The 19811-nt window shown below is 40.2% G+C and overlaps 1 long non-coding RNA gene across 1 annotated transcript; it reads right to left on the reverse strand.

Moving 5' to 3' along the window:
- Window positions 1-1290: 1290 nt before the first annotated feature.
- LOC117503446 lies at window positions 1291-16409 on the reverse strand. The gene is made up of 3 exons (XR_004558569.1): window positions 16299-16409; window positions 12892-12895; window positions 1291-1301 (listed from the first exon to the last, which is right to left on the reverse strand). It is a non-coding gene; the product is annotated as an uncharacterized LOC117503446 (long non-coding RNA).
- Window positions 16410-19811: the final 3402 nt, after the last annotated feature.

A 19811-nucleotide genomic window follows, 5' to 3' on the forward strand; every position in this document is an offset into this window, starting at 1 on the left:
AAATTCTACATTTGCTAATTCAAATTATGCATCACGAAAAACGAAAAATCACTCATAAGAAAACTGTTGTTTCTGGTGGCCATTTTGAAAAATAGCTGCCATGGGTGCCATGTTGAAAATTCATGATGCCTCTATTTCCAGATCTTTTTGATATGCCTTTGGCTATATGTGTACCAAATTTCATGCTTTTATCACAAACTGAACGATTCTTATACATATTGGAGTTAAGCAGCTGGACTATGAATGCCTTAGTAGATTTTGAGCAGTGTTTAGGGTCGTTGTCTTGTTGAAAGATCCAGCCCGGTGCAACTTCAGCTTTGTTATTGATTCATGAACATTGTTCTCAGAATCTGCTGATATTGACTAGAATCCATGTGACCCTCAACTTTAACAAGATTCCCAGTACCTGCACTGGCCACACAGCATGATGGAACCGCCTCCAAATTTTACTATAGGTAGCAAGTGTTTTTCTTGGAATGCTGTTTTTTTTTTTCCAGCCATGCATATCACCCCTTATGTCCAAATAACTCAATTTTAGTTTCATCAGTCCACAGCACCTTATTCCAAAATGAAGCTGTTCAGCAATGATGGGGCGAGGATCACCACTTTGTGAACAACTACGTGAAACAAATAGTCCAACAGTTTAAGAACAATGTTTCTCAACGTTCAATTGCAAGGAATTTAGGGATTCCATCATCTACAGTCAATAATATAATCAGAAGATTCAGAGAATCTGGAGAACTTTCTACACATAAGCGGCAAGGTTGAAAACCAACAATGAATGCCCATGACCTTCGATCCCTCAGGCGGCACTGCATTAAAAACTGACATCATTGTGTAAAGGATCTTACCGCATGGGCTCAGGAACACTTCAGAAAACCATTGTCAGTTAACACAGTTCGTCGCTACATCTACAAGTGCAAGTTAAAACTCTGCCATGCAAAGAGTAAGCCATACATCAACACCATCCAGAAACGCCGCCGCCTTCTGTGGGCCCGAGCTCATTTGAAATAGACAGACGAAAAAGTGGAAAAGTGTGCTGTGGTCTGATGAGTCCACATTTCAAATATTTTTGGAAATCATGGACGTTGTATCCTCCGGACAAAAGAGGAAAAAGACCATCCAGATTGTTACCAGAGCAAAATTCAAAAGCCAGCATCTGTAATGGTATGGGGGTGTGTTAGTGCCCATAACATGGGCAACTTGCACATCTGTAATGGCACCATCAATGCTGAAAGGTACATCCAGGTTTCAGACCAACACATGCTGCCATCCAAGCAACGTCTTTTTCAGGGACGTCCCTACTTATTTCAGCAAGACAATGCCAAGCCACATTCTGCATGTGTTACAACAGCGTAGCTTCATAGTAAAAGAGTGCGGGTACTAGACTGGCCTGCAATCCAGACCTGTCGCCCAATGAAAATGTGTGGGCATTATGAAGCGCAAAATATGACAATGGAGACCCTGGACTGTTGAACAACTGAATCGTACATCAAGTAAGAATGGGAAAGAATTCCACCTACAAAGCTTCAACAATTAGTGTCCTCAACAATAAAGTTTATCAGTTTGAATATTAAATATCTTGTCTTTGTAGTGTATTCAACTGAATATAGGTTGAATAGGATTTGAAAATCATTGTATTCTGTTTTTATTTAATTTTACACAACGTCCCAACTTCATTGGATTTGGGGTTGTATATATTTGCATGTCTCTTTGTATTTCAACGTCAACCATATCTTAACAAATGTACACTTTGTTAAAACTATGTAAGAGTAAGTACACCTCTTTGTGCATCCCACCTTCAAACACAGCCTCATATGGCCGTCCATCCAAAAATCTACTTGAGCTCCCAATTGTTTATAGGAATACAAACTTCCTATGGGCACTGCACTAGTTACATCAGCAAACACATTTGTGGAAAACGGTGATTTTCACACACCAGTTTGTTACAGTTATAGACTATGCTTTTCTGTGATTCATATCCGTGGATCCATTACATTCCATGTGTCAGGCTTTATGACCCAGACCTGTGTCCTACACCTCGATAAGTCAACTCCTGAGCATTTTCTCTTGAATCTACTCCTCTAACCCTGACATATCTATTACTGACGAACAATGGATCATGACAACAAAACCTTTTGTAGTGGTAAATAATTGAAGAGGCACACTTACTGTACATCACTCACTGCTATAAAGCGTCACAACCAAAGTTGCAATTCTCTGCTGTTATTCTCACCCATTACCCTTGGAAGCTGAAACCAATTGAAAAACTTGACACATGCTGAAGAAGAGTCTCTCAAAAAGGTACTTGAGTGCCAACAGCTGTGCCGCGCTCCACCGGCTTGAAAGCTTGATGAAAACAGCGCCGCACTCGACTGCCAATCTGCCTCCCTTGGGAAGGGGTGTAGATTTTGAATGAGCTTGATATCCTCACAATGAGAAATAAATACCGCTTACGTATGCTAGCACAGCGAGGGGAACAGCAGCTGTGTTATGCTTCACTCAAAGCTTTTTTAAAATGTATTTTAGCCCGTCTTTGAATGAATAGAAGGGATGGAGGCTGTTCAGTGAGCTCATAAACATCTAAACGCATGCAAACATGTGAAAATTACTCTTTCATTTCACAAATTAGGCATTCACTCAACAGGTTTTCTATTCTAAAATCATCTGATACCACAACTACACCCATCACTCAAACAACGTGAATGATCTCCACGCTACAACTATCAGAATTCTGCACTGAGGATCCTAATCCAACTATGGAACCAATAGTCCAGGAACCAGTCATCAATTTTGACCTAATTGGTACTACTTAAGCTGACCAAAAGACACTTAGAATCCAGCCTCAGTGTATCATGGCCTACACAAAAATGTGTGATAGTCATCCCAGGGTGGCAGCTGTAGCCAGGTAGGGGTCAATGAAGAATTACACAGAGGTCAACATTTAAAAATACTCCAATCACGTTGAATACTGTATCTCATTATTTGTCTGATCATACCAATTCCAAAAATGTATAGTTTGGACTATCTATGATGGAGTGTTCTGGAGTTATGGGGTAAAAATAGCAAAAATGGTGACAAAGGGCAATTTAAGTTTGCACGGGGGTCAAAAGTTAAAGTTGCTCCAATTTCAGTAAAAAAAAAAGATGAAAATTATTGGTTAAAATAAAAGGATTAATAAATGGAATAGTTTTGACTGTGCTGAATGTTTGGTCTCCAAAGTAAAGGTCAAGCAAGGTCGACGTCCTTTGGATTCTATGACACGTGACATATGTTACCTTGTAATGTGATAACTAAGCATGACAGATGGGGCAAACTATTCCTTATTAGAACCCTATTAACCCAAACAATAATTTGCATAATTTTTTACTGAAATTGGAGCAACTTTAACTTTTGACCCCTATACAAACTGAAAATGACCTTTGTCACCATTTTTGCTGTTTTTATCCCATAACTCCAGAACACTCCATCATAGATAGTCCAAATTATACATTTTTGGAATTGTTATGATCAGACAAATAATGTGATATAGTTTTCAACCTGATTGGAGCATTTTTAAATTTTGACCTCTGTGTAATTCTTCATTGACCCCTACCTGGCTACAGCTGCCACCCTGGGATGGTTATCATACATTTTTGTGTAGGCCATGATACACTGAGGCTGGATTCTAAGTGTTGTTTGGTCATGTTAAGTGGTACTGAATACCTGCTTGGCCCATGGACTCACACACATTCCAAACTGTCAAACCAGCATAAACATTTCAGGCCTAAACATACATGGGTAATATGACTGACTGGCAGGTGTTAGACTGGTGCAGATGTAATTTCTGCAGTTTCCTGAGGTGCCCTTCAGGGACCTTGTGTTTGTGGGGTACTGCAGGATGGTGCATGCCTTGTTGTAGCTTGCCTGTCTTTCTTTGCATATTTTTGGATGGTTGATAAAAGGTCGGCAGCACTTGAGCAGTGAATGTGGCAGGCGGTATAAAAGGCCTCTTCATCAGGCATATTGTATTCTCTTTTGCTGGCCACCCATTACTGCTACTCCAAGGACCTCAACAACCTATTGCACCATTATTCAACAATTTTAACACCCACACTCAAACATGTGCTGGTTTGCTTTCTATAAACACACTGTTGGGCTGCTCACACTGGCTCAAAGGGGCTGTAAGAGGTTGATTTGCAGCTGAACAGCCGGTTGGGTCATTCAATCAATCAATCAATCAATTTTTTATATATAGCACCAAATCACAACAAACAGTTGCCCCAAGGCGCTTTATATTGTAAGGCAAGGCCATACAATAATTATGTAAAACCCCAACGGTCAAAACGACCCCCTGTGAGCAAGCACTTGGCTACAGTGGGAAGGAAAAACTCCCTTTTAACAGGAAGAAACCTCCAGCAGAACCAGGCTCAGGGAGGGGCAGTCTTCTGCTGGGACTGGTTGGGGCTGAGGGAGAGAACCAGGAAAAAGACATGCTGTGGAGGGGAGCAGAGATCGATCACTAATGATTAAATGCAGAGTGGTGCATACAGAGCAAAAAGAGAAAGAAACAGTGCATCATGGGAACCCGCCAGCAGTCTACGTCTATAGCAGCATAACTAAGGGATGGTTCAGGGTCACCTGATCCAGCCCTAACTATAAGCTTTAGCAAAAAGGAAAGTTTTAAGCCTAATCTTAAAAGTAGAGAGGGTGTCTGTCTCCCTGATCTGAATTGGGAGCTGGTTCCACAGGAGAGGAGCCCGAAAGCTGAAGGCTCTGCCTCCCATTCTACTCTTACAAACCCTAGGAACTACAAGTAAGCCTGCAGTCTGAGAGCGAAGCGCTCTATTGGGGTGATATGGTACTATGAGGTCCCTACGATAAGATGGGACCTGATTATTCAAAACCTTATAAGTAAGAAGAAGAATTTTAAATTCTATTCTAGAATTAACAGGAAGCCAATGAAGAGAGGCCAATATGGGTGAGATATGCTCTCTCCTTCTAGTCCCCGTCAGTACTCTAGCTGCAGCATTTTGAATTAACTGAAGGCTTTTTAGGGAACTTTTAGGACAACCTGATAATAATGAATTTCAATAGTCCAGCCTAGAGGAAATAAATGCATGAATTAGTTTTTCAGCATCACTCTGAGACAAGACCTTTCTGATTTTAGAGATATTGCGTAAATGCAAAAAAGCAGTCCTACATATTTGTTTAATATGCGCTTTGAATGACATATCCTGATCAAAAATGACTCCAAGATTTCTCACAGTATTACTAGAGGTCAGGGTAATGCCATCCAGAGTAAGGATCTGGTTAGACACCATGTTTCTAAGATTTGTGGGGCCAAGTACAATAACTTCAGTTTTATCTGAGTTTAAAAGCAGGAAATTAGAGGTCATCCATGTCTTTATGTCTGTAAGACAATCCTGCAGTTTAGCTAATTGGTGTGTGTCCTCTGGCTTCATGGATAGATAAAGCTGGGTATCATCTGCGTAACAATGAAAATTTAAGCAATACCGTCTAATAATACTGCCTAAGGGAAGCATGTATAAAGTCCAGCAGTTGGTTCATTATTTTCCAGCTCCTGTTGATCTTTCTGAAACTTACTGGATCTGTCTGTTGTGATGATCAGAGGTGTGCACAACAAACAGTAGGCAGAATTTTACTAAGTTAATTCCAAATCTGAACATGAAGCTTTATGTCCATCTTGTCAATTGGACATATAAAATGGAACTTTATCAGAACATCATTATACTGTACACATAATAACTATTCCTTCTGTGTGTTTTGTTTTAGGGATGCACAATATTGGATTTTGTCAATATTTGATATGCAAATATTTTCAAATTTATTTTGGCCAATAATAATGCTAATACTGATACTATAGGGTTTTTTTTTTCATATACTTTATTGAAAAAAAATGAAGTCCTTCTTGTTAGTACAGGAGAGACTCCAATGTGACCTCCATTGTGTTAAAAATAAAATCTAGTTAAACTGAAACAGCTACACCCCCCCCCCCCCCCCCCCCCACTCCCCAAGTAGTATTCAGTTTTATTTTAATTGGATACAAAACTCTGTGAAAGTAGTCATTAATAAGCCAACTATTATTTTAAGTGTTAAACTTATAAATTAGTAAATTGTAAATTACTTTTTATTTTTACATAAAACCTATTTTAATGTCTGAGATTTCTTAAATTATATACACTTCACACAAAATGTCAATTAAATAGGTATCTTAAAGCTTTACTTTTTTTTTTTTAAAATTGCCTCTATTACCCATATTTCCTTGGTGTCATTGTCATCTTGTCTCAATGCATTGCTGTTGCCTTTATGTTTAAAATAAAATTCTTCTTCTTCTTTTTACTATTATTATTATTATTATTAGTAGTAGTAGTAGTAGTATTGTGCCTTTTACAATAATTTATTAATTAGTAATTATTATATTGGCGAGATGTACTTGTCACCATAGAATCATCACACTGCAAATTGATGCCAAATTTCTACATCTACACTTTAAAACATTGCAGCACATTTAGTTATGTCCACTTGCTACCTCTCTTTAACATAAAGAGCTCTTACAAGTTTTGGATGTTGATCTCAACTTTACAGGTTGAGTTGCCCGCTCTGCCATAGATTGGTGGCCTGTGCAGGCTGTACCCCGTCTCTGGTTCAGTGACCACCGTGACCTTTAACTACAATAAGCGGGTTTAGAAAATGGATGGATGGACATATGTTCATCTTGTATAATCCTATATAAAGACAAAGCTTCTTATCAAGACAAGGCAAGAAACATTTACTTGAATTAAATGGAAAACTGTTTGCTTTCAGTTTTGCTTACTTAATTGCTGCAATTAAAGCACAGGTCATTCAAAAAGCAAAGATAGCTCAACTGAGAGTTACAGTGCATCCAGAAAGTATTCACTTTTTCCACATTTTGTTATGTTACACACTTATTCCAAAATAAAATGAATTCATTTTCCCCCACAAAATTCTACTCACAACACCCCATAATGACAACATGAAAGGTTTTGTTTTTTGCAAATTTCTTAAAAAACAAACAAACTAAGAAATCACACATACGTAAGTATTCATACCAGTTGCTCACAGACATGGGGCCAAATACAAAAGTATTTGTATTTGAAAATACTTAAATACATTTTACAAATACTTTTCAAACTTGGGAATCTCTGTGACACCGTGAGGAATAAAGATTGTGATAGTTTGATTATTGCCTGTGATATTATAATAGTGAATTTGTGATAAAACATTCAGTCCTTTACTTATCAAAAGTATTTGGTCATGATATTTTCACAATAAATTGTCACCGGCTTATCAGTTTTTGTGTTGATTTGTTGTTTATAGTTCATAGAAAGTATTTGTATTTGTATTTGAAATACTCAAAATATAAAGTATTTGTATTTGTATTTGGAATTTGAAAATCTAAAGTATTTGTATTTGTATTTAAATACAATGCAAAGTATTTGACCCCATGTCTGCTCAATACTTTGTTGTTGCAACTTGGCGGCAATTACAGCCTCACGTCTTCTTGAATATGATGCCACAAGTTTGGTGCACCTACGTAAATAAGAAATTTAAAATAAAAAAAGGAACTCAAAAAATATATTTACGTATGCCAGTTTCTGTCCTGATATCTGCACAAATTGTTAAGGTGATTGTACTGTTTTCTGTTTCCCATGAGGGCCTGACACTGTTCCATGTTCATGTTTCTGTGCTGCTGCTTACCTCTATGTTACATGATCCATGCATCAGCTGCTTCTAGCTTCTGTTAGAATGAGCTTGTTTTCTATAAGGTGGCGTATGAATCTCCTGCTACCAGAGTTCTAGAAGTGCACCGACCCTGAGCTTGGATAAAAGTAGCTGTTGCAGATGCTATTCCTTTATTTATGTAGCGGGATGAAAGTTCCGGGTCCCAATTGAAAAGATGTTCCTGCTAGCTTGGCTAACGGGGAGTTCCCCTTTGGCTGACCTGGTAGAAGAACGGTCTTTTGGTGCGAGCCGCGTGGGTTCGATCCCCCACCGTCATCCCGGCCACGAAGGTCCTGCTGCTTCATTTATATACTGTCAGTAGCACTTATGCAGCCTAATGTGTTCTTCTTACGTCCCCAGATCTTGCTTGTAGCTGTTGCTTTGCTTGACTGTCTTCTGAGGACTGTTCTGCTTTGTTGTAGCACTGTTTTGCTATCGTTTTGCCTAATTAAGGGTTTTATACATGTGTTTGTCCTTATGGATTTCTTTTACCTTTGCTCAATGCGCATTTGTGCATCTTGTACTGCATATCTTCATGGCAGTGTCCTGTCGTACAATAGTCTGTAATACAAGTTTATATTAGATTAGATAGAATTTTATTAATCCCTTGGGAAGACTCATTCAGGGAAACTGAAGTTCTGGCAGCATTGCACAAAGGGTAAGAAGCACACAGAGCATCAAAAGTGAAAATAGAGAAAAAAAAACAATTTGCAAAATAAGTAAATAAATAAATACCAGAAATACTGCTCGCTACTGGTTTACTGGCTACTACTGTTCCTCTCCTTCCCGTTCTCTGTCTTCCCGTTACTTCTCCTCTCCCCAAGTGTTCAGTCTGATGGCCTGAGAGACAAAGGAGTTTTTCAGTCTGTTGGTCGTGTACTTGGAAAGGAGCATGTTATTTACATATTACAGTGTTATTTACACTATTGTTTTCATAGTCTGTGATGACACAAACATGACACAAAGTGCATCCCCACAAACACATTTAAGGTGCACACAAGGAAAGGTGGATTAAAGCAATGCTCAGGTGGGTGCTGTCAGGAAAATAAAGGCTCAGATCTAAAAACAAACAACCAGAAAGACCAGTACCATAACATATATGCTGTGCATGTGTCTAAATGACAACCTATGGACTAACCTCAAACTGTTTCAGGTCTGGGTCGTGGTGACAGGACACCACACCAAGCAGGTCAAATAGTTTTGTTTTTATTATCTGTTAATGGCACTACAAGTCAGGTGGTGTAAATGGCTGATGGGTTTGCCCATGATGTCATGTTTCCACACCCACACATCAGGTCAGTTTTCATGTCTGGGAGCATGGATGTAAACACAGAGGGTCCTGTGTGCTGGATCATGTCCCAAGAATTGCAGCACCTGGCAAAATATTACAGTTAATGTTCCCTTACAGTGAGTCAACGAAAGTCTAGATCTTTGTCTTGATCTTGCATCCTGGAATTGCAAACCCAAGCAATTCAATTCATATTCCTCACTCTGTTGATTCCACAAAGATTACAACAATTACTGCAAAGTCAATAGGTCAGCAAATTTTCCGAATCCACAAAGGCACCTAAGACACTGTTTTCCACAACCCTACCAACACCCAGTCCAGGCAAACAGTGTAAGACCCAGGACTCATTTCTGATGAACTCCATTATTTACAGTAAAAACATTCTATCCACCCACTCTGCACAACACTCATAGTGCTGGCTATGACGTGCAACAACATTTGGGGATTTCACAAATCCTCAGGATGTCCCAGAGAGCAGCCACTGAATTAAACACTTTGTGAAAATCAACAGAAGGTGCACAGAACCACTGCCAACATTCAATATGTACATGAGGCATTGCACAGTCAGTGGTTGACTTCTTGAGTGTGAAGCCACTTTTCTGTTACCTGAGTAGCATGTTGTCATGATCTGTGCTTTGGTGTGATGCTTTGTTCTGTTTAGTTTTGCTTAGTTTAGTTTTGATTGTTTTTTTCAGTGTGTGATTTCTCTTGCTGGGTTTTTCCTGCTTGGGCTTTGTCTTTCCCTATCTCTCTTATCAATCAATCAATCAATTTTTTTTTATATAGCGCCAAATCACAACAAACAGTTGCCCCAAGGCGCTTTATATTGTAAGGCAAGGCCATACAATAATGATGTAAAACCCCAACGGTCAAAACGACCCCCTGTGAGCAAGCACTTGGCTACAGTGGGAAGGAAAAACTCCCTTTAACAGGAAGAAACCTCCAGCAGAACCAGGCTCAGGGAGGGGCAGTCTTCTGCTGGGACTGGTTGGGGCTGAGGGAGAGAACCAGGAAAAAGACATGCTGTGGAGGGGAGCAGAGATCAATCACTAATGATTAAATGCAGAGTGGTGCATACAGAGCAAAAGAGAAAGAAACAGTGCATCATGGGAACCCCCCAGCAGTCTACGTCTATAGCAGCATAACTAAGGGATGGTTCAGGGTCACCTGATCCAGCCCTAACTATAAGCTTTAGCAAAAAGGAAAGTTTTAAGCCTAATCTTAAAGTAGAGAGGGTGTCTGTCTCCCTGATCTGAATTGGGAGCTGGTTCCACAGGAGAGGAGCCGGAAAGCTGAAGGCTCTGCCTCCCATTCTACTCTTACAAACCCTAGGAACTACAAGTAAGCCTGCAGTCTGAGAGCGAAGCGCTCTATTGGGGTGATATGGTACTACGAGGTCCCTAAGATAAGATGGGACCTGATTATTCAAAACCTTATAAGTAAGAAGAAGAATTTTAAATTCTATTCTAGAATTAACAGGAAGCCAATGAAGAGAGGCCAATATGGGTGAGATATGCTCTCTCCTTCTAGTCCCCGTCAGCACTCTAGCTGCAGCATATCTGTCTTATCTGTCTCTCTTGGTGCTTGGTGGTGGGCGGTGCACTCTGTCTGGGCCACACCCTGTTCTGGAGCTTTCCACACACCTGTTTCTAATCTGTAGCTCATCACCGGGGTCTATTTAAGCTTCACTGGTTGCACTAGTTCTCCGCCAGATTGGTGTGTCTTGTGCCTTCGTTTCTGCATTTTCTAGTCCTGCCTCCACGTTGTGTTTTCACCACCTGCCTGTTTTTCTGACCTTGCCTAATCCCTAATGATTCTGATTTGTTTGCTGATTTTGGACTGCCTTTCTATGTACTGGACCCCGTGTTGTGTGTTGGGGGGGGTTGGCTGGACATTTTGGTGTTCTTTTCTTTTCTTTGCTCTCCAGGTGGTATGCAAACTGGTTTTTTGTCTGTGGAGAAGGTGCTGGCAGAAGAGTCCTTCATCCTCATCAGCGTGATATGCAGCACCTGTGGATGATGCTCACATGCAACCTTAAAGACTTTCAGCTGAGGCAGATAATGAGATGGCGTTCTGCATTTAAGCCATGAGTGATTCAAGTAGAATTGCCGGGAACTCGACCTTGTGATGTTTGTTTGTGAGACGCTGAGGACCGCGCCTGGGTTTGACACATCGTGCCTGTGAAGGAGGACGGGTGAGGGACACATGCTGTCAGCACACATCAGAGGTGATTGATTGTCTGAATAAGTGTTAATAGTAATTTGGTATTTTGTTATGCAGTATATTTGAACATTGATGAGAATTGTGCAGCTCGCTTCTCACGGCTGTGGCATGCGGACTGATGATCCTCCACCTGTTGTGAGAAGCTGCTCATTTACATAAAGCTTAAATTCAGACCTGAATGTGTTGCTGATAGTGTGTGCCTTTGAAGGATATTATACTCAACAAAAATATAAACGCAACACTTTTGATTTTGCTCCCATTTTGTATGAGATTAACTCAAAGATCTAAAACTTTTTCCACATACACAATATCACCATTTCCCTCAAATATTGTTCACAAACCATTCTAAATCTGTGATAGTGAGCACTTCTCCTTTGCTGAGATAATCCATCCCACCTCACAGGTGTGCCATACCAAGATGCTGATTAGACACCATGATTAGTGCACAGGTGTGCCTTAGACTGTCCACAATAAAAGGCCACTCTGAAAGGTGCAGTTTTGTTTTATTGGGGGGATACCAGTCAGTATCTGGTGTGACCACCATTTGCCTCATGCAGTGCAACACATCTCCTTCGCATCATCCGTGAAGAGAACACCTCTCCAACGTGCCAAATGGCAGCGAATGTGAGCATTTGCCCACTCAAATCGGTTACGACGACGAACTGGAGTCAGGTCGAGACCCTGATGTGGACGACGAGCATGCAGATGAGCTTCCCTGAGACAGTTTCTGACAGTTTGTGCAGAAATTCTTTGGTTATGCAAACCGATTGTTCCAGCAGCTGTCCGAGTGGCTGGTCTCAGACGATCTTGGAGGTGAACATGCTGGATGTGGAGGTCCTGGGCTGGTGTGGTTACACGTGGTCTGCGGTTGTGAGGCTGGTTGGATGTACTGCCAAATTCTCTGAAATGCCTTTGGAGACGGCTTATGGTAGAGAAATGAACATTCAATACACAAGCAACAGCTCTGGTTGACATTCCTGCTGTCAGCATGCCAATTGCACGCTCCCTCAAATCTTGCGACATCTGTGGCATTGTGCTGTGTGATAAAACTGCACCTTTCATTGTGGCCTTTTATTGTGGACAGTCTAAGGCACACCTGTGCACTAATCATGGTGTCTAATCAGCATCTTGGTATGGCACACCTGTGAGGTGGGATGGATTATCTCAGCAAAGGAGAAGTGCTCACTATCACAGATTTAGACTGGTTTGTGAACAATATTTGAGGGAAATGGTGATATTGTGTATGTGGAAAAAGTTTTAGATCTTTGAGTTCATCTCATACAAAATGGGAGCAAAACCAAAAGTGTTGCGTTTATATTTTTGTTGAGTGTAGTTGTAGCTGCAGACTTACCTCACCTTTTCTATCCTTCACAGCGTCGGTTTGTCGTGTCCACCTGGGGGGTGTTTGGCGGTGAACGTGAGTCCAGAAGCGCCGGGCTTCGATCCTTTTGGGCGCTGGAGAGCGCGCCGTCCTTCACTCCGCCAGATAAACGCACTTTTTGTTGTACACTGAGTATTGCACAAGAAGGGGAAAATAAAATTGTTTTGTTTTTTCTGGAACCGCTTTCTGGTTATTTAGCGCTGGGTTCAGTCAGACGCAGGTCCGCTCCTCAACCCGCGTCGGCACATAACACCCCGCTGATTCACTCAGTAAACAATCTTAAAAACCAGAGTTGTGCAGTCGAGTCCAGCATTTGTGTCCAGATGTCTCTGTCCATCAAACCTGATACATGTAACTTAAAATATATTTTTTTTTTTCAGAATAATCCTTCCAAGCAACTTTCCTGTTACAGAAAGCACTAATAAAACCACTGTCGTCATTGTAATCCAGAAGATCACCCTGTCCTTTGCATAGTGGGACAATCAATCAATCAATCAATTTTATTTATATAGCGCCAAATCACAACAAACAGTTGCCCCAAGGCGCTTTATATTGTAAGGCAAGGCCATACAATAATTACGTAAAAACCCCAACGGTCAAAACGACCCCCTGTGAGCAAGCACTTGGCGACAGTGGGAAGGAAAAACTCCCTTTTAACAGGAAGAAACCTCCAGCAGAACCAGGCTCAGGGAGGGGCAGTCTTCTGCTAGGACTGGTTGGGGCTGAGGGAGAGAACCAGGAAAAAGACATGCTGTGGAGGGGAGCAGAGATCAATCACTAATGATTAAATGCAGAGTGGTGCATACAGAGCAAAAAGAGAAAGAAACACTCAGTGCATCATGGGAACCCCCCAGCAGTCTAAGTCTATAGCAGCATAACTAAGGGATGGTTCAGGGTCACCTGATCCAGCCCTAACTATAAGCTTTAGCAAAAAGGAAAGTTTTAAGCCTAATCTTAAAAGTAGAGAGGGTGTCTGTCTCCCTGATCCGAATTGGGAGCTGGTTCCACAGGAGAGGAGCCTGAAAGCTGAAGGCTCTGCCTCCCATTCTACTCTTACAAACCCTAGGAACTACAAGTAAGCCTGCAGTCTGAGAGCAAAGCGCTCTATTGGGGTGATATGGTACTATGAGGTCCCTAAGATAAGATGGGACCTGATTATTCAAAACCTTATAAGTAAGAAGAAGAATTTTAAATTCTATTCTAGAATTAACAGGAAGCCAATGAAGAGAGGCCAACATGGGTGAGATATGCTCTCTCCTTCTAGTCCCCGTTAGTACTCTAGCTGCAGCATTTTGAATTAACTGAAGGCTTTTCAGGGAACTTTTAGGACAACCTGATAATAATGATTTACAATAGTCCAGCCTAGAGGAAATAAATGCATGAATTAGTTTTTCAGCATCACTCTGAGACAAGACCTTTCTGATTTTAGAGATATTGCGTAAATGCAAAAAAGCAGTCCTACATATTGTTTAATATGCGCTTTGAATGACATATCCTGATCAAAAATGACTCCAAGATTTCTCACAGTATTACTAGAGGTCAGGGTAATGCCATCCAGAGTAAGGATCTGGTTAGACACCATGTTTCTAAGATTTGTGGGGCCAAGTACAATAACTTCAGTTTTATCTGAGTTTAAAAGCAGGAAATTAGAGGTCATCCATGTCTTTATGTCTGTAAGACAATCCTGCAGTTTAGCTAATTGGTGTGTGTCCTCTGGCTTCATGGATAGATAAAGCTGAGTATCATCTGCGTAACAATGAAAATTTAAGCAATGCCGTCTAATAATACTGCCTAAGGGAAGCATGTATAAAGTGAATAAAATTGGTTCTAGCACAGAACCTTGTGGAACTCCATAATTAACCTTAGTCTGTGAAGAAGATTCCCCATTTACATGAACAAATTGTAATCTATTAGATAAATATGATTCAAACCACCGCAGCGCAGTGCCTTTAATACCTATGGCATGCTCTAATCTCTGTAATAAAATTTTATGGTCAACAGTATCAAAAGCAGCACTGAGGTCTAACAGAACAAGCACAGAGATGAGTCCACTGTCTGAGGCCATAAGAAAATCATTTGTAACCTTCACTAATGCTGTTTCTGTACTATGATGAATTCTAAAACCTGACTGAAACTCAGTCAACAACAAGTCAGTGGTGCCCTATTGGTTAATGTGCTTGCTTTCAGTGTGGACGGTTTCTGGTTCAAGGCCTTCCCTACCCATTCTCCATGTAATGTAAAACGTGTGACCAAATCAACATGCAGGTCCACCTTGGACTTTCTGTGGTGACCCGGCATAAAACAAGGGAGAAGCCGAAAGGGCTTACTACAGTGTATTTGTTTTAAAATGTGGTGCTTTTAAACTTATATTCAAATTATTATAGAAGCAGTGGCTTAGTGATTAAAGCTGTTGTTTTACAGTGAGAAGATCTGGGCTGAGATATAACTTGGTCCTTTCGGTGAGGAGTTTGCATGTTCTTCTGGTGTCTGCTGCTCCCTCTGGGTGCTCCGGCTTCCTCCCACTTCCAAAGACATGCAGGTTAAGGTGAACTGGTGACTTTAAATTGACCATAATTGTGTGGTTGAGTTTGTCTGACTCTGAAAGTGTGAATGACCTTTTTGAAATTAAATTTTTAGGGCTGTGACATATCATACGAGCAAAGCGATGCGCAGCGGCATGAAGCTCACTCATGGTACAGGGAGTCCCAAACAGGAAGTGCCATTTTGAGTACACAGTGAAACAGGAAATGTCAAATGTCAAACACTTCCTGAGTTGAACAGGGAGGACTGAGACAAAACCCACAGACACAACTGACAGCTCAGGGGGTGTGTCCGAATACACACAGAGACCAGTAGAAATGCAGAACACATAAGGACTCAGACAAGCCGCTGGAAAACACATACACAAATGACAAATTAATAAAAACCACATACACAGACGACATCACAACAGTTATTTACAGGTATTATCAGGTTTTAGAGATTTGCTTTCAGAATTTGAGGAAGATAATTTTAGAAATTTTTATTCTTTGTATTTTTTGTATTGCTTGTATTTGAAATGGCATAAACAAATTAAAAGTGTTTCAATACTTTTGGAGGGCACTGTATCCTAACCTTATGATGAGTGAAAAATGAGTGTGGTATTATTACTGTTTTCTTTAAGAATGTTTAATTTTCACTGTTGCTGCACTTTGTGTGAAATCATAGTCATATCATATATCATATTGATATGATAATACTGACATACAATAACGTGGCCATATTGTACAGCCCTACTGTCACCTACCTGACAACTTTGAATATTAATTTAGGGCATTTTTTTAAATTAATATTTAAAAAAATGTTTAAAGTGGCAGGTGGTCTGGTGGGGGCAGAGCCCCCCCAGAAACTGAAAGGTATTAGTAGTCCATAAGACTCCAGAATGCATGCTGGAAGGCGTTAAAATACACTCACTGTCCACTGGTTTTAAGGTGCGATGAATCCTCCACAGCTGTCCACAAACTGGCTCTGCTGTGTACACATGTAGGTAAGTTGGCTCAGCTCCGCCCTCAGTCAGACTGACTGGTTTTAGTCCAGTAGCAAGAGTAACACTCACCCAAACTGGATCTGAAACCAGCACAAACGCACTGGCAAACTGCAGTATTGTTTGTCTGGGGGCACAGATTTAAAACCTTCAGAGAGAGGAATCTGACAGTTGTAAAATTGATGTCCTTAACTGACAGCAATGTTCTGCTTTCCATAAACAGCAGTGGCATCACTTTTGGACTTATTAACATCCGAGCATTGATCATCAAATTCCCTATAACGGTACTAACCTGTAATTCCATTAGTCGGCATTGCACTAGATGGTAAATTTCTGCTAAATATTCCCATATTTGTGTTTTTTAAATACATGTTTCCATTAAACATATTTTCTATACTCATGTAAAATGTAATTTCACAACTTCAAAGTGTCCAGTTTTGCATTTACGTTTCCTCATGCACATGACAAAAGCCCAATGATGTTTGAAACAGCGTGTTAACCTTTAGGGCCCCTTCACACATAACACGAAAGATGCAGAAACTGGAAGAAAATCCGTGAACCAAACACGAAATGGGGAACCATGAACCTTGCACCTGCTGTCAAGAGGGACGCATGATCGCACAAACACAGTGGGATCCACATCAGTATTTGGCACAAGTTTTACCCCGGATGCCCTTCCTGACGCACTCCAGTTTTACCTGGAGAAACAAACACAGCCGCTGGTGTCCAAAGAGGTCTCCCATACAAGTACTAACCAGATCCTGCACTGTTTAGCTTCTGAGATCTGACGCGATCAGGCTGACACAGAGCAGACCGGCTGCAAAAAACAGCTGTATAATATCAATAACAAATAAAAGGGGACGCAATACATAACCCCGTGGTTAAATAACCCTGGTTAAATAAACCTGCAGTTTGCAAAAACTCAGATTACCAGATCGGAACTTTACCACTGTGCTACAATCACTGTTACAACAAGAGCGTAAAATGCTTCAAATCAACAATGAGATAAACGTATTTTTAAAAAAAAAAAAAGAGAAAGAAGCACCATAATAACTGACAAAACAGCATTTGTTATGGTGTATTTTTGGTGATAATTATTTATCCATCTTGTAAATCAATAAACTGTCAGTTGTTGGGGGAGGGGGTAACTCTGTGTCTCTGTCTTTATTTCTGCCTAATGTGGGCCTGTTTAGTGAAGTGGAATTGTCATGTGTGTACGCGTTTTCTGGTTTTGATGTTTCAACATCACTTAACCATAGCATTTATCGCACTTTGAATTGTGACTTTATGTCTTCCTGAACTGTTTATTTTTTCTTTCTCTTTCTTTTCATAACTGAAAACTATGGAGCCCTTGTAGAGTTAAATATCTTATCTGCTGCGATATGATTAAGACAACAGGATGCAGAATTGGAATTTCTTGATCTAAACCACATTTCCGGTGTAACCATACCAACAATAGAAAGAAAGAACTGTTTTGCATGTTTAAATTAGTGGAAGGAAATAAAATGAAAAACTGTCTTGGACAGGACCAGCTTATTCAGGAGCACAGTAATGGAGAGAGCTGGACTGGAGTTTATTTATAGTCATAATACAATCCCTGGCAAAATTTATGGAATCACCGGCCTCGGAGGATGTTCATTCAATTGTTTAATTTTGTAGAAAAAAAGCAGATCACAGACATGACACAAAACTAAAGTCATTTCAAATGCCAACTTTCTGGCTTTAAGAAACACTATAAGAAATCAGGAAAAAAAAAATTGTGGCAGTCAGTAACGGTTACTTTTTTAGACCAAGCAGAGGGAAAAAAATATGGAATCACTCAATTCTGAGGAAAAAATTATGGAATCATGAAAAACAAAAGAACGCTCCAACACATCACTAGTATTTTGTTGCACCACCTCTGGCTTTTATAACAGCTTGCAGTCTCTGAGGCATGGACTTAATGAGTGACAAACAGTACTCTTCATCAATCTGGCCCCAACTTTCTCTGATTGCTGTTGCCAGATCAGCTTTGCAGGTTGGAGTCTTGTCATGGACCATTTTCTTCAACTTCCACCAAAGATTTTCAATTGGATTAAGATCCAGACTATTTGCAGGCCATGACATTGACCCTATGTGTCTTTTTGCAAGGAATGTTTTCACAGTTTTTGCTCTATGGCAAGATGCATTATCATCTTGAAAAATGATTTCATCATCCCCAAACATCCTTTCAATTGATGGGATAAGAAAAGTGTCCAAAATATCAACGGAAACTTGTGCATTTATTGATGATGTAATGACAGCCATCTCCCCAGTGCCTTTACCTGACATGCAGCCCCATATCATGAATGACTGTGGAAGTTTACATGTTCTCTTCAGGCAGTCATCTTTATAAACCTCATTGGAAAGGCACCAAACAAAAGTTCCAGCATCATCACCTTGCCCAATGCAGATTTGAGATTCATCACTGAATATGACTTTCATCCAGTCATCCACAGTCCACAATTGCTTTTCCTTAGCCCATTGTAACCTTGTTTTTTCTGTTTAGGTGTTAATGATGGCTTTCGTTTAGCTTTTCTGTATGTAAATCCCATTTCCTTTAGGCGCTTTCTTACAGTTCAGTCACAGACGTTGACTCCAGTTTCCTCCCATTCATTCCTCATTTGTTTTGTTGTGCATTTTCTATTTTTGAGACATATTGCTTTAAGTTTTCTGTCTTGACGCTTTGATGTCTTCCTTGGTCTACCAGTATGTTTGGCTTTAACAACCTTCCCATGTTGTTTGTATTTGGTTTAGACACAGCTGACTGTGAACAACCAACATCTTTTGCAACATTGCGTGATGATTTACCCTCTTTTAAGAGTTTGATAATCCTCTCCTTTGTTTCAATTGACATCTCTCGTGTTGGAGCCATGATTCATGTCAGTCCACTTGGTGCAACAGCTCTCCAAGATGTGATCACTCCTTTTTAGATGCAGACTAACGAGCAGATCTGATTTGATGCAGGTGTTAGTTTTGGGGATGAAAATTTACAGGGTGATTCCATAATTTTTTCCTCAGAATTGAGTGAGTCCATATTTTTTTCCCTCTGCTTGGTCTAAAAAAGTAACTGTTACTGACTGCCACAATTATTTTTCCTGATTTCTTATAGTGTTTCTTAAAGCCAGAAAGTTGCCATTTGAAATGAATTTAGTTTTGTGTCATGTCTGTGATCTGCTTTTTTTCTACAAAATTAAACAACTGAATGAACATCCTCTGAGGCCGGTGATTCCATAATTATTGCCAGGGGTTGTAAAAGCACATTGTACTTCCTGCTTCTTGATACTATGATCTTTGTGGCACAGTTGGATGGCCCGGTTCTAGTGAGGAGTCGGTGTGAGGATTTGTAAGGTCTTGTTCAGACTGCAAGGAAAATCCAAATTATGTGCATATCCAATTTGAATCGGACTCCGTGTTAGAACTCTCAACAGTAAAAAGGTCAGTTTGTTTCAAATCCATTTTAAGCCTCATTCATAGGTGGCTTGAAATGGGATTCAAATGCAAATCTGTTTTGGTCTGAATGCTCAGATCAGATTCCAGGTGTGTTATGTTACATTTGTGACTTTTCACGCCATGATAATATGCAGTAACGTGCAAAAGTTTTAGGCACATTGAATGCATCATAAAAGCAT

The sequence above is a fragment of the Thalassophryne amazonica genome, chromosome 21 (assembly GCF_902500255.1).
Source record: "Thalassophryne amazonica chromosome 21, fThaAma1.1, whole genome shotgun sequence".
In the NCBI taxonomy this organism is placed as follows: Eukaryota; Metazoa; Chordata; class Actinopteri; order Batrachoidiformes; family Batrachoididae; genus Thalassophryne; species Thalassophryne amazonica.